Here is a 16,922-nt window from a genome sequence, read left to right on the forward strand (position 1 = left end):
GCGTGTACCAAATTTCAGGTTTCTATCTTGAACAGTAAGGGCGGGAGAAATTTTTATCAGGAATTCCCACAATGCCCCAAATTATCGCAAAACACCATGATCTCAGGGAAAAAATTTCCTGAAACATCCCTAATTACCCTAGGGTCATGTTTCGCCCATCATTCTCTTCAGAATAAAACTGCCTTTCAGACGGTATGACTCACGTGTCTCTATCATGTATGTAAGGCGGGAAAATCCCGAAGAAAGGGATTTTTGGTCTAAAAATCCCTTTTTTCAACTTTTGCCCCTCTGGACCCCCCTGTTTTTACGCAGAAATCGGGAAAAAAATCTGGTAAATACTACTTGGTGGACTGAATGTTTGTGCAAAATTTCAATCTTCTACGTGAAAAAATAGGCCCGCCAAAAACAAATGTGCCGACCATGCTCCATTTTTACCCTATACAGAAGTATATCTTGATAAAAATTCACTGAGACGGCCCTAATTACCCTAGAATAATAATTCGACCGTCATTCTCTTCAGAATGGAACTGCCTTTCAGACGGTATGACTCACGTGTCTCCATCATGTATGTTTGGCGGGAAAATCACGAAAAACGGGATTTTTTAGGTCTAAAAATTCCTTTTTTCAACTTTTTTCCCCTCTGGACCCCCCATGTTTTAATGCAGAGATCTGAAAAAATCTGGTAAATACTACTAGGTGGGCTGAATGTTTATGCAAAATTTCAATCTTCTAGGTGCGAAAGTAAGCCCGCCAAAAACAAAATAAACCGACCTTGTCTCATTTTTCCCTATATGGAAGTATATTTTTTAAAAATTCCCTGAGACATCTCTAATTACCCTAGGATAATAATTTGACCGTCATTCTCTTCAGAATGGAACTGCCTTTGAAACGGTATGACGCGCGTGTCCCCATCATGTATGTGAGGCGGGAAAATGACGAAAAACGGGATTTTTGGGGTAAAAATATCCCTTTAAATATCTCTTTTTTTAACCCTTTGCCCCTCTGGTTCTCCCCTGTTTTAACACTGACATCGGAACAAAAAATCTGGTAAATACTACTCGGTGGACTGAATGTTTGTTCAAAATTTTAATCTTCTACGTGAAAAAATAAGCCCGCCAAAAATTAATGAACATAGGCTTCATAAGGGAAAATTTATATTTAAAAATTATGACGTCATAACTTCCTATGTCTGGACGCAGGACGGTCTGAAACCATACGTAATGTCTTCTACAATCTCTCTGGACTTGAAAAAAAAAACGGACGAAAAAGCTCAAATAGAAGAGAAATAACGCAATGTACCATGAAAAACGGGTATGGTACAAAATGTACCATACGATCTCCAAAGGGTTAAAGAGAAATCGATACCCTCCAGATTTCCCACATTTTATATTTTATTTATTAAAGATAATTGGTCACTCCAAAAATCCTCATATGAAGGGTAAGGGGAAAAAACAAGGAATGTCCATGTATGTGCTTTTTCGGGTGCTTTATCCTATCTGTTGATGACTCTTGGTACTATTTGACTGTATATGCCATGCATACGTAGATGTAAAAATGTCCATGTAAAAAGGGGCAAAAGTTGTAACTAACCCTATTCTTCTTACGCGGTTTTCAATATTAAATCGCAGTTTTCTCGAAAATGTAGTTTTGTGACATTCCTTCTATGATATATTTACAGACATTAAAATTTGAAAAGCTAAGTATGAGGATTAGGTAGTCCCAATGAGCATTAGCTCACATTAAGGGACTAAGTATTTCTATCTTACAATATCTTTGTATTTTTCTTACAATAACTCTAGGCCTAATTTTTCATTTTTGGATCAAAAGATTCAATATATTTCAGGCAAAAATTTTCTTCTAGGCCTTACATCTCGAGAACTACAAATAATGTACCCGGTAACCAAACTAAAACTATCACTTAACTCAGTATGATGTCTTATTCCGTTAAAAAAAAAAAATGAAAACTCGATTTAAGTGCCGTTCAAAAAATTTGTGGCCCCTGATCCACAAAATTCAATATATTTCATTCAATCAACCATTATCTTGTACGCCTCATATTTTGAGAACTATATATAGTGTAGCCAAACCAAAACTATCACTTAACTCAGTATGATGTGCTTATTCCGTATATATATATATATATATATATATATATATATATATATATATATATATGAAAACTTGATTTAGGTACCGCTGAAAAATTTTGTGGGCCCCGATTAAAAAAAAATCAATATATTTCACTCACTCAAACATTCTCTTGTACGCCCCATAATGTGAGAACTGCATACACTGTAGCCAAACCAAAACTATCACTTAACTCAGTATGATTTGCTTATTCCGTAAAAAATACGAAAATTCATGCCGTTCAAAAACTTTGTTGAATTAACATTGTCTATTTAAATGTCATTCTTTTTTTCTCGTGTCATAAATATCTTTCCTTTTTATCAACAGTAAATTAATACGTATACTGCGTGTAAGTACATTATGTACCTATTTACAAGAATAAATCTTTATCAGTAAATTAAATGACAGTATATTTGATTTGATAATTCAGAGTTTCTCAATCTGGGGGTCGCGAAGATAAACAGAAGAGATAAATATAATCAGAATCTAATACCGGAAAATACTTTTAAATATTATTTTGAATTTTGTTGTGATAAACATATTTTTATTTTTTATATATAGACTGTTAAAAAAAGTCTACTAAACACTTTCAACAAGTAGAGAGTTGTTTTACCCTTTTAGACTTTCACTCAAACAGCTACTGCTTCCTTACTATTTATTGTAGGATCATGGTTCATACCTCGTTCCTTCAGGATAGAGCATACTTTTCAACGCTTTGTACGTGTTATACACCAGAAATGGGAAAATGGGGAAAACCGAGAGATTTTTCGAAAAAAAAAATAATAAAATTTTGCGCCCTTCTGGCCCGAGCCTGGGTTCATGTAGGGATCTGATTTTTTTAAAAAAAATACGTTGCTACTTTCATAATGCGTGTGCAAAATTTCAATCTTGTATCTTGAAAACTAAGGTCGGGAAAAATTTTTGAGTCTGAAGATTACCCATGGTTTTCATATATATACATACATATATATATATATATATATATATATATATATATATATATATATATATATATATATATATATATATATACTTCAAAAATGTACTGCGTCATTACTGTTTGACCTAGAGTCACGGTTCAAAACGCCATTTTCTTCAGTTTCATACACCTGAACCGGAAAAATCGAAAAAAACGGAAATTTTTCTTTTAAAAAAATCATTCTCTCGGAACACTTGCGCGAATCGGGCCCGACCCCGGTTTCACGTAGGGATCTCAAAAATTTTTTAGAAGTACCCAAAGGTACACACAATCCGTATGCGGAGTTTCAATCTGATATCTTGAAAAGTAAAGACGTACTTTTTTTTTAAATTTCCCTTAAGAAAAAAGAAAAATCACACCCCTCCGCCCCCAATTAGCGCCGCCAAGTTGACCATCCGGTTCCAGAACGCATCAGAACGTATCAGAGGTGTTCTTTGGTCCATCTTTGACTTGAACAATAATATTTAAAAAACGGCTTAAATACAGCTCACAGATGACGAGAAGAACCCTAAAACAGGGATAGCGGGGAAAGATCAACGACACGGTCAAGTCCATTATCGGTTTTTAAAGGTGTGGTCTATACTTAGATGTTGTCTGCTACTCCGGGTAGTTATCTGTGTGCTATTCCGTATTGTCATTTGAAACCCCCGTGCGAAAAGTGGGCAAGCCCATACCTACGTCACACTACTTCTGCTAGGGTTCTTCTCGTCATCTGTGAGCTGTACCTGTAATAGGACCTAAATAAGCGGCCAAAGACGATACTATGCCATGGTAACAAAAGCTACCAAAAATCCTAAAAGGGTTAAAAATCAATTTATACATAAATGAATGAGGTACGATATGAAACTAATGAGAACTGCATATTGAAATACCAGAAAAATACAAATGCAACAAAACTTACATATTGAAATACAATTAAAATGGGAAGCTGTGAGATACCTGGGCATGGTGTGATTTTACTAGTGCGGCAATGTCCGGTTCAATCTTCAGATTATTAAGTCATTTTCAACTAACAAGCGATTTCTTGTCTTTGTTCTAAGGCTTACCATGCAATCAAAAAACACTTTCGCATAGCTACGATATAGCAAATGAAATGATTACTTTTAAAACAGCAGATATCCTACCAGAATATTCTCTCCTCTTCAGCCAGAACTTGTTCAAGTCTTCGTTACAGAAAACCAATTAGAAGGAGTTGTGGTACGATCATTCTATTAGTTCGTCAAGAAGTTGTGAGCTTAGATCAACTACTTTCATTGCCTCTTCAATGAAGAGGTTTAACATCCATCTTGAACCAACACTTTTATCGAAGGGAATATATTACTGTTACTGTATCCATTATACACAAGAAATAGATTCCACTGTTAGGTATATAGAAATAGATGGATATCGTGAGATCTCAGCAATAGGTGTATTAAAAATCCCACACAATCTTATTCAAAACCAGAAATTATAAAGGGATCGCTGGCAAGAGGACGTGATAAAATGGGAGTCATGATAAGAATTAGGTTGAGAACCACTACCATAAACAATCTCTTATTTCGATAGTACATAAAGTGAACATACATCTCTTTTCCATACTGATTTCCATAGAGCAGAAACAGATCGATTCAACGTCCGAACAATAGGTTCTATATCCTAGGTTAACCCTTTATTCAAACCGGACGTGGTTAAAATTAACAATTTCCAATTTCAATATTTAACGATATAGAATAGAAACGGTAATAAACAGCGACGAATGGCGATAGATGCGGTTCCTGCGATTGATTCAGCATCCCAAAAATAGGTTCCATCCTCTCCGTTATCCCTCTATTCAAACCTGAAGTGGTTCAAATCAACTATTTCCGGTTTCAACATTTATCGCATAGAACAGAAAGGGTAATAGATAGCAATTAAACGGTCTTATGCAACTGATATCGTGTCTTAAAACTACGTGTCATTGCAACCTGCAAAAACTCTACCGGAATCGAAAGTGGTTAAAATTTTTACTAGTAATTTCCGTTTCGAACCTGACTTCCGTAGAGCAAAACGTATATATAAGACATATCGATAATCAGTTTTTGCAATGAGTTCAACTCAGGGGCGTCATTTAGGGGGGCAGGAGGGAGCAATTGCCCCACCCCAAGAGTTCGAGGAATACATATACTTTAATCGATTGTTTACTAATATACTAGTACAAAACATAAAAGTGTTATGTCGGTGGTGCTCTTGCCCCCCTCAAGTAAAGTCTGAAATGACGCCCCTGGTTCAACTTCCCAAGAATAGGTTTAATCCTCTTCGTTAATCCTTAATTCAAACCAAAAATGATTCAAATCAACGATTTCCAGTTTCAACATTTATCGCATTAGAACAAAACAGTATGGAATAGCAAATAGGTCTAATGGGCTTTTGATACGGATTCTGTTTCAAGAAAGAGGCTCTATCTTTGATTTTATTGCTTTATTGCAACCAGTAGTTATATAGATGTACTACTTCAAGTTTGAGTATTGAATTCGTATAGTTTGGAAGTCTAACCGTAGTTTCACATTATGAAACGAAAGTCACTTGCTTTAAAAAAAAAAAAAAAAAAAAAAATCATAAGCATCATAATGTAGTCAAATAATAACTTTGTAATCTGGTGACTCGTACCCTAAAATGAAGATTGGTATTTTCTATGACCACAACAATTTTACGATATTTTATGTTTTATTGGGATTGTGTCTGAGACGGGACAAGGCAAAATATTCGTGATGATATTCGAGACAAAACATTGCTTTTCAGTAATAATATGTTTAGAAACGAGACATCACTTTCACCAGTGGTGCCCACCCTCCCTTATGTCCATGACGCACCCCTCCAATTGTCTATCCGTAGGTGTTCTTCCATGAAAAAAAAAATCTTTTCGATTAATTATTACACCCCCTCAAACATATTTATACAAATTTTTACCCCCCCCCCCAATATTTCAAAGACGCACTTTGCGTCATAACCCCTTCTTGTGGGCACCCCTGCTTTCACAATACATCTTCGAGACGAGATAGACTCAACACTTGTATCGTGTGCTACCATAATAGTAAATCCCTTTTCAGGGTTACCTATATATAAACGAAGTTAGATATACACCTATGAAACTATTTTATACTAGAAACAAACTTATAATGAAAGAAAAAAAGGAAATTTTGAAAGAAAGTGGGTGATTGGTTGATTTGAAATCTAACATTTATTTCGGCATCGAGGCTATATGAGACGTGAACCTACAGTTTTACGTAGAATCCGAACTACATTAGCTTCCAGTGGAAGTCAAACCCAGATCCCGAAGGATCCTGTAGTAATCGTATAGCCACAAGCAGGCGTTCTTTCAGAAAAAGTGTTCCGGGGGTACACGTGGCATTCCGGGGGGCACTGCTGGTACTATTTTATTTATTATTATATTATAGACGTATTTTGGTCTCGTTCGGGGGAGCACTCTCAGAGCTCCGGGGGAGGGCAATGTCCCCCAAAAGCATGTCTGGAAGAAACGCTGGCCACAAGAGACACTCTAGAAGGAAGTTAATCTGAGCAAGGTGGCTCAATGGTAGAGGGCTTACTTTTGATACGAGCAGTTTCTGATTCGATTCCAGCCGTTGCGATTTTTTGGTCGACAACATCGCATCCATGAGTTTTCTCGAGGTCCTCTGGTCCACACAGTAAGAGTCTGTAGCTAGGGGATGGCCAAGGGACTCAACTCCCTATGACCATCTTCAATCTCCCCCTGAAACTTTCGTTGTTTGTTGATATATATGGATGAACGTAAAGTGAACTCAAGTTAGCACACCCCCCAAAATTACTTCAGCTCCCCTATCTCTTATTGTCTAAGTGTTCTGGTTACAGGTTTGAGTGAGGTCGTGATAACAATGTATAATAGCTACTACAGCCAGATGAAGTTTAACTGAGAAGAATGGCTCATGAAAAGCTGTCAATTTATTTGGATCTGCTCCGAAAACAAACGCCGCCGAAAATCGAATCTAAAACTTGCACACTATAGATGTAAATTCTACGCATTTCGGCTAGTAACGAGTACAGAAACAATATGAACACATTTCATTACCATCCATAACTTGGCTGTATGTATGTATGTATATATATGGCTGTATACAAAGGCGGATCCAAGGAAGGCTATAGGGGCTATAGCTCCCCCTTACCGCTCAAGTATACACTGGATAAAATGGGCTTCAATCCTGCTTTACACTGGATAAAACTGCAAACTATGGTTCAGCCCCTCAGTTAATCATATATATATATATATATATATATATATATATATATATATATATATGTGTGTGTGTGTGTGTGTGTGTGTGTGTGTGTGTTGAGTTGAGTTGATTTTGGGTTTATCGTCCCGTTCAACAGCGAGGCTATATGAGACGTGGACCTACTGATTAACGTGGAATCCGAACCACATGAGCTCCCGCCGGGAATCGAACCCGGGTCTCCCACGCCAAAGGCGCGTACGCTAACCGCTTAGCCATGGAGGAGCTCTGTGTGTGTGTGTGTGTGTGTGTGTGTGTGTGTGTTGTGTGTGTGTGTGTGTGTGTGTGTGTGTTTTGTGTGTATGGAACAAAAACACTGGAAACACAAAGTCAATATACGAAAGCCAGACGTAGCTTCTGGCCTCTAATATCCGTTCATTTTTAATTACAAGTCTCGCAGTTTTAGTATCGCTTTTTATTTCTTTAGAGATATCTTTTCAGCCATCTTTGAAACGCAGCTACTCACTTTACAAGCAATTTTTCATTCCACATAATTCATTTTATATACTTGTAACAATCTATAGGTACTGTTATATATACTAGGAATAAATCACACATTCGTGTATAGCTTATGTTACTCAACTCGGTCGACGTATATTGTACTAATTAGTGATTATCCGTGGACAAATCTTGTTCATTAAAAATAATAATAATAATGAAAACTCTTTGCAACAACTTCAGCGAAGCATAGACAAAAGTTTGAGTGGTAAATCTACATGTCTTTACATTAGGTACGTCAAGTCCTTGATTTATAATAACCAAATTTCGACAAGTCACTTGGTATGTTTTTTAAAATTAAGTGTAATATATATGGAACAGCCGTCTTATTAGATATTTATTACATAAATGTTTACGTAATGTTGTCGTTTACGAGACGAACTTTGGAGCTTTCTCGTCTCGAAATTGTGTCCTAAAATGTCGGTCTTGTATCGAAACGTATATATGTTTCTATTGGGAAAAGCTCCTTCTCGTCTCGTATGTCATCACAAAAATGTTGTCTCATCTCGTCTCGTGGACAACACTATGTATAAAAGGAGTCCTGACCGACCGGTCAACGGCCAGGCCAAACTGCTTAAGATAAAAACTCGAAATTTGAACAGGGAATATTATTTACGACGTGAAGTACCACTGAGGAAGGATTTTTGGAAAGTCGAGGTGGAAGGAGAAAATAAAGGTTTGCAACTATTATAATAAAAAAAAGATATACCTATCATAATTCCTTAAGATTGGAGACATGAAATTTCATATTTTGACTTTTCATGTGAAATAATTAAATCTGTTTCAGCGTTTATTTGATTTCACTTAGAAGGGAAGAACAAAATGGAAATCTTAAGTTGAACGAGTGAAATGGGGTTGTAATTATTATAGTAAGATGTCCATATTTCGTAACCCCTTAAGTTCAGAGACACGAAATTTAGTATTTAAAGTTCATTCAACGAACCTTCTGATCCTGATGTAAACATTGCAGAATGGTATTAGTCCGCCAGTCATCAGATGATTGGCTATCGCAGCGCTTCTTTCGAGAAGCACATACTTGTATCCTTCCCGCACGCGACCATATTGTAAACTGTGATTCGCGCGTAAGATGGGTCAAAGCCACCTTCTACGCATGCGTATTCTCTTTTATTGCATTAATTCAATTTAGTTCTTAGATACAATGTTGTTTCTGTTATTTAACTGTAAGGAAACTGCATTTCTAATAATGAGCCTTAAAAGCAACAAAGACATTGAAAAACAGCTTACTTAACAATGGACTATTTTCTTCTGCCCCATGGATGTTCCAAGGCTCTTTAACCAATAAAATGAAACAATCACCACGTGTATTTGTTTACATGAGGTATTGAACGTTCCTTGAATAAACTTTAGAATTTTTATTTAAAATACGAGGCGCATCCAGAAAGTAAGTTTCCCACGCGTCCCATAGCTAGGAAACGGTATGTTGCGCGATGCGACTACGTGTGCGTGTGTGTGTCTGTGCATTCAAAAACTTTATCACTGCTCGCACTTCACACGCGGCGGGAGCTGGAATAGGAACGCCAATCTTCAATCACTGCCAAGACGCTACTGAGAGAATTAGGGAAGTTCTGCTGGTGCATGCGCCATGTTAGGATCTTACTCTTTCACGTACACGCAGTTGCTTCGCGCAACATACGGTTTCCTAGCTATGGAACGCGTGGGAAACTTACTTTCTGGATGAGCCTCGTAATTAAACATGCGTTTCAACAATTGTTGATGCTTGACCTAGGGAGAAGAAAAAGAGGTGCGGATGTTCACTAACATGCCTACACGAGGTAATCGAATATCGTTTGGGATTTCGAGTCCAGACAAATTTTATACACAAGATGTAGAAGAAAGAACGATATAGATATACTATCCGCAGTAATATGTGGATGTATTTTCTACTGCGTACTTGTAGTCTATATATTGCCCCTGTACATTTTGGTAAGAATAACAAAAGAGGAAAATCATTTGATGTTCGTTTTGAGAGAAGGGATAATGTACGAGTATAGTGTTCTGTACATGTTAGGGTAGCTTGCCACTGGTGATGTCCGTTTTGAAATGTAGAGAAAACATGTTGATAATTTACAGTGAGTAGTAATAGCAAATTTGCATGTAAAAATAGGGAAACTATTGTTTTGTCAGCTGACGAAGATATTCTTAGAAGGATGTACTATTTCATGATTTGTATCAGTAAAGTTAATACGATGAGCATTATATAACTAAATCCATACAGCATTAAATGGGAAAAAGCAGTTCTTATATAAAAATAATGGAATGAAATCTTTTATTTAACACCTCATGATTATGCTCTGTAGACTAAAGGAGACAGGTAATAGATGAAAATGAATGATTATAAAATAATTACTGAAATGAAAATGTAGGAGAAAACAGGAGAAACTCCAGAAACCCCACAAACATATATTATGTAGAATTAAACAAGGCACCCCTCGTGTGAGAGACAAGTGCTCTACAACTGTACCATCCTTTATCCCTTTATAAATAGTGTATTTGGAAGATATAACAATCATATAATTATGACAAACATGTAACAGAGCGAAAGATCAAGCGCAGAAACCCGTAAGTTTGGATCATCACTACTGTGCTGTTCACGAAAAAGTTCGATGTAACTTTGTATGTAAATGGAAAGAAGAATTGGAGCCGCGGTAGTTTAGTGGTAGAGTATTCATCTCTGATGCAAGAGGTCATTGGTTCGATCCCTGCTAAAGATATACCACATTGACTTGATCCCTAGTTTTCCGTTGTAAGCGCTGCTATCGGCTGACGGAATTCCACTCTCTTTCTCTCGTTTAGCAACAGTTGAACCCTTATTGGCTCAACGCATGGGTGTGTGAGGGTGTGAGCTTTAGTTCGCATTTTTGCCACGGCTCAAGACATTTTGGCAGCACAATAGCTTGAATTAAGCTTTGTAGTGGACAAGCACTGTACATGCAAGTGTTTTTAATGGGGTTCTCCTTTTTTTTAAGTTTCTTCATTCCACCACTTCATTTATTATCATAATCACCATTCTCTCAGCCTCGGAGCATAATTGCAAGACGTTAAACTAAAAAAATTAAACAGAAAGTTTCTCAAAAGGTTTTATGGTCGTTATTGGGCTTTGCTACAGAGGAAAACTCAACATTCGTAAGGTCGAAAAAAAAAGTTGCTTAGTACAAATCAATACTGCTTATTACCAAGAATAAGCCTTATATCCATTTTATACATATGGAACACCAGCATTGTACGGCGACAATACCCATCGTGTCAACTACATCAGGACAAAGCTTCAAGTTACACGACCAAGATATTGCTGGAATTCTATCGATGCATGGCAGCTGCAACTGTTTTCTATGCTAAGGATATTCCCTTTAAGATTCCAGATGCTAGTCCCATGGATTACTGTGCATTTCGACTTCGCCAAACAGCCGCCTTTCACCACGTCGTATTCGGCAAGTAAATGACCTCTGGAAAGCCTGCAACGAAGCTTGCTGTGGTGAAAACTACAATATTGTGCAATTGTCCATTACCGACGTCAATCTGATCGAGCATGATTGATGTTGATAGGGAAGAATATCTTAGGTAAGCAATAACTTCAATTTGTTCGGAGGCAAACAGATCAGCCTCTGTACTCTACTTTACTATACTCTGTAATTATTGCATTGTTTGTCTTAATGCATTATTCTGTTTATTCAGGGGAAGTAGCGCTTTTTGACTTTGTGGACGCTACGTCCCTGGTTTCTATGCGTACGCGGTATATTTCGATCGACATTGTCCATTACACCTTGGCCGTATTGACGTATATAATAAAACTTACCAAACATTGTATTGTAACTAAAACGTAATTATTAGTCAATTTCGAGAAAGCTGATTAAATTGTTATACAAATCATGTAAGATAATAATAAGACATAGGCACCCCCAATTTTTTTCATATCTTTTTGGGAAAGGTACTTGATACAAGCTATTGCAAGTTTATTGTTTGATCGCATATTCCAAAACATGTTTACAAAGAAATGATTTTTTTTTTTTTTAATTTTATGTCCCACAGCTATGCCGGCTAGACTAAAAAGGAGACGGTGATGATGAGTAATGAATGAAATGGTGGAATGAAGAAAGTGGAAGTAAACAGGAGAACTCCGAGGAAACCCACGCACACGGTGTTTGTCCATCACAAAGTTCACTTGGAGGGGGCAGGGTTTGAACCCGAGGCCCCATGCACCAGAGATGAGCCACCGCGGCCCCTCATGTTTACAGAGAAGAAAGAAAAAGACGAACACCAAATCGTGTAACGCCGTGAAAATATGCAGCCACAATGGCATATGTTATTTGCTGGTTGCTCGAAAGTCCAGGATAATTCCCATGTAAATACAAGTGGCAGCAATACTTCAATACGAATTTCATTAGAAAACAAACGTGAGTTGATTTTGAGTTTAAGATACAGTTGAGCAGTGAGGCTATATGGGACGTGAACCTACTGATTAACGTGGAATCCGAAACACATGAACTTCCACCAGGAATTGAACCCGGGTGTCCCACGCCAAAATCACGTACGCTAACAGCTTAGCCATGAAGAAGCTCTAGAAAAAAAACGATTTTTAATATGAATAGGAGCTGTATTTTATTGATAAAAACCGAAGGAATAATATTTTCTAGCACAAATAGCAGCTTACGACTAAACCTCGCCTCGTAAATAAGAAACTTTCAATTCAATTCAATTCAATGAAGAAGAACGTATTCAAGAAATCTATCACATTGTGACATAACGATATAGCATAATATCAATTTTCAACAACAAACTTAAAAATTTCGTTACTGAATTCCCTATGTTTGTGTGTGTGTGTGTGTGTGTGTGTGTGTCTGTCTGTCTGTCTGTCTGTCTGCTATTTGCGAATTTTTCAATTTTGAGCCCTCCATTTGATAGAGCATCCAAAACTTTCTGAAAAAAGTGATGGCATTTTTCGGGTCACTGTTACTGTTCCCGACATATTGGCCAAAACAGTTCCGATTTCGGGAGATTTAAGAAGCCATATCTTGGGAACCGTAAGTCATAGAGAGATGGTGTTGTTCAATACTAATATTGATTTAATAACAATACCAGTTATTGATTCAATAATTATAGCGTCATTAGTTATTGACTCAATAATTATTGAGTCATTAGTTATTGATTCAGTAATTATTGAGTCATTAGTTATTGACTCAATAATTATTGAGTCATTAGTTATTGATTCAGTAATTATTGCGTCATTAGTTATTGACTCAATAATTATTGAGTCATTAGTTATTGGTTCAATAATTATTGCGTCATTAGTTATTGATTCAATAATTATTGCGTCATTAGTTATTTGATTCAATAATTATTGCGTCATTAGTTATTTGATTCAATAATTATTGCGTCATTAGTTATTGATTCAATAATTATTGCGTCATTAGTTACTTGATTCAATAATTATTGCGTCATCAGTTTTTGACTCAATAATTATTGCGTCTTTAGTCATTGATTCAATAATTATTGCGTCATCAGTTATTGACTCAATAATTATTGCGTCATCAGTTATTGACTCAATAATTATTGCGTCATAAGTTATTGGTTCAATAATTATTGCATCATCAGTTATTGATTCAATAATTATTGAGTCATTAGTTATTGATTCAATAATTATTGAGTCATTAGTTATTGATTCAATAATTATTGCGTCATTAGTTATTTGATTCAATAATTATTGCGTCATCAGTTATTGATTCAATAATTATTGCATCATCAGTTATTGATTCAATAATTATTGCGTCATTAGTTATTTGATTCAATAATTATTGCGTCATTAGTTATTTGATTCAATAATTATTGCGTCATCAGTTATTGATTCAATAATTATTGCATCATTAGTTACTTGATTCAATAATTATTGCGTCATTAGTTATTTGATTCAATAATTATTGCGTCATTAGTTATTGATTCAATAATTATTGCATCATTAGTTATTTGAGTTAATAATTATTGCGTTATTAGTCATTGATTCAATAATTATTGTGTCATCAGTTATTGACTCAATAATTATTGTGTCATCAGTTATTGACTCAATAATTATTGCGTCATCATTTATTGACTCAATAATTATTGCTTCATTAGTTATTGATTCAATAATTATCGCGTCATCAGTTATTGACTCAATAATTATTGCGTCATTAGTTATTGACTCAATAATTATTGAGTCATTAGTTATTGACTCAATAATTATTGTGTCATCAGTTGTTGACTCAATAATTATTGCGTCATTAGTTATTGATTCAATAATTATTGCGTCATTAAACATTGACTCAATAATTATTGTGTCATTAGTTATTGATTCAATAATTATTGCGTCATCAGTTATTGACTCAATAATTATTGCGTCATTAGTTATTGACTCAATAATTATTGAGTCGTTAGTTATTGATTCAATAATTATTGAGTCAATAACTACGGTAATGACGCAATAATTATTGAATCAACAACTGGTGGATAATAAACTCAACATTTACAGCTCCCAGTTTTTCCACTCTGATCTAAGTGTTATAAATCGTAATTATTATTAATACAACTTTATTTTGGACAATCATAGGGACCAGGCCATCTGAACCTAAGTTTGGGCCTAACTACACGGCATCTACAGACGCCGAATGGAATGGTATTGGAAAAATTAATTCTTTTTTAAGTTCGTTCTGGCAATCTCTTCGAGCATTCTCAACTGGTTTATATTGTTTTTCCCAAATTTTCGAAATCTTTTCAGCAAATTCTTATTATACGTTAACTTTCGAGCGACAATAGGACATACAAAAATGTGGTGATTGTGAAAACAATCGAATTCGAGATTTCAATAGATTTTCATGTTTCGTAGACCCTACATACCGAAAAAGTGATTTTTGAATGTCTTTCCGTTGGTCCGTTCGATAGACTGAATTTATATACACTCCCTTAGAGCACACGTTGTTCAACTTATCCGCACTAAATTTCAAAGTTAAGGTTTCTAAAAGCTTCTCCAGCAGTACCACAGCTACGATTACTTTTAAGAGAGGGCAGTGAGGGGACTATTAAAATTTTATATACTCTGTATATAATTACGATATAAGTTTTGTAACGAACATTATATTCCAGACTGCTTGCTAGCACAAAGTAAGCACCATTGGCACAAACATGTACGCACTTTTCTCAATGATACGATGCCACAATGGTGGATTTGGCGTACTGACCTAGAGACACTACAATACACACCTGGCCTCCAAGATCTCCAGGCAACCGTGTGACTTTTTTCTTGTGGGGATACATCAAGAACCGTGCGTTTTTTCCATCATTACCTATTGACCTCGCTGAAGTGTATCAAACAGGATCTTACCAACAATGAATTCCATCGATATCATTACCTTGATCAAACTATGGGATGAATTTCGCTATCACTTGTAGGTTATCCATGATGCTGGTGGTGGACACATATAACACCTATAATAACAGTGCTGAAACTTCGTTACTTTATGAGTATTCTGTGTTTTGTTCCATTTTCGCCTTGGTTTTTATTCAAAGTTATTAAGGTGTCAAATCATGTCATTCTTGAAATACCCTGTACATTGTAGCTGAATTCTACTAAAAGATGCAAACAGGAAAAGTGTATTTTTAAATCTGCTTTTCCCAGACATAACAACGAACAACATTGTCATAATACTCGAAACTTAAAGAACGATTACTCATTTAAAAAAAAAAAAAAAAAAAAAAAAAAAGTACGACTGAATTGATATTCCGCAGGAGGTGAATCACCTACAGAGCTACTTTCGGATTGTTTCTTCATAAGTTTCTCAAATATATTGCAGATACTTTTTTCCTTAATATGCGAAGAGCAATATATTTTCGAAATGGAAAAAGTTTTGTGCGAAATGAAGCTATGCACCCTTCGAAAGGCCATTTCAGTTACAGAAGTTTTTGAACTTTGAGGATTTGGTTTTTTGTTCTCTTCTCTCCTACTTCTATGGCTTTAATCTCAGGTTCCGCAGTTTTGATTTAACGATTATCTTTATTTAAGCCTCTTTTATTTATACGTCAACTTGGTGTGGTCTTCATCGCATTTCTCTTGCGCTATACCAATGATTACAAAGTAATTATTTTTCTACGTATGCTAAGAAAAGTTCTTAAAAAGTTCCTTTATTTTTTAAAGAAGTAATCTGCTTAAGAGTCTTCATCCCGGCAAAATTAAAATACCGCTAATTTTACAGTAATTATGTGATATCTTCAAATAGTTAAAAGATAATTGAAATATGGAACAAGAGCATCCTAGACAATATTATTTTGCGTGAGGTACCGTTATCACAAGTCATCTAGTGGCTTTCCGTTTTCAGCTGTTTAGAAACGCGAAAATAAATGCCGATTTTCAAAATGGCTCGAAATCGAAAGCAGATAAGTGAGTTGTGATAACGGTTTCTCATGTAAAATTATATTGTCTAGGGCGCTCTTGTTCCACATTTCGATTATTTTTTTTTATCTATTTGAAGATATCACATAATTACTGTAAAATTAGCGGTATTTTAATTTCACCGGGATGAAGACTCTTAACACATGCAAACAAGCAAAGAGACCATTTAATAGCATAGAAAGCTATTTTATAATACCTTACGACTTGTGATATTATATTGCTATGTTACATTTTGTAACATTGCTAGTAAATTTACCTCTTAATCGCATTATTGGGTTGATGCGATCGAAATATTCACTGAAGCAGTGTTGCCAACAATATTTTGGCTAAATCCCTACAACTAAGTAACGGGAAATTTTAACAAATATTAGTACTAAATACATGGCCATGTATTACAAATGCCATTATACGTAACTTCGATACATAAAATTATGCAATATGTATTTTTGCTCCCAGAAATCCTTCATGCATGCTGGTGTTTCTTTTCATTACGTTTATCTGAAATCTAAAAGGCGAGCTTGTATTTCACATACAGTGCTTTTCAAGTATTACTGGGTTCGAATTTCTTCAACAAGCGAACCTTTATAAAATTTTGGTTGTGAAGAGATATGCTGATTCG

General features: G+C 35.6%; 1 protein-coding gene across 1 annotated transcript in view; it reads right to left on the reverse strand.

Annotated features, from left to right (window-relative positions):
• Positions 1-16,922, reverse strand: part of LOC145669722 (pleckstrin homology domain-containing family A member 7-like) — a 324,057-nt gene that overhangs the window by 249,143 nt on the left and 57,992 nt on the right. The window lies entirely within an intron of this gene.

Source organism: Thermobia domestica, chromosome 14 (assembly GCF_964235325.1).
Source record: "Thermobia domestica chromosome 14, izTheDome1.hap1.1, whole genome shotgun sequence".
NCBI classification, from domain to species: Eukaryota; Metazoa; Arthropoda; class Insecta; order Zygentoma; family Lepismatidae; genus Thermobia; species Thermobia domestica.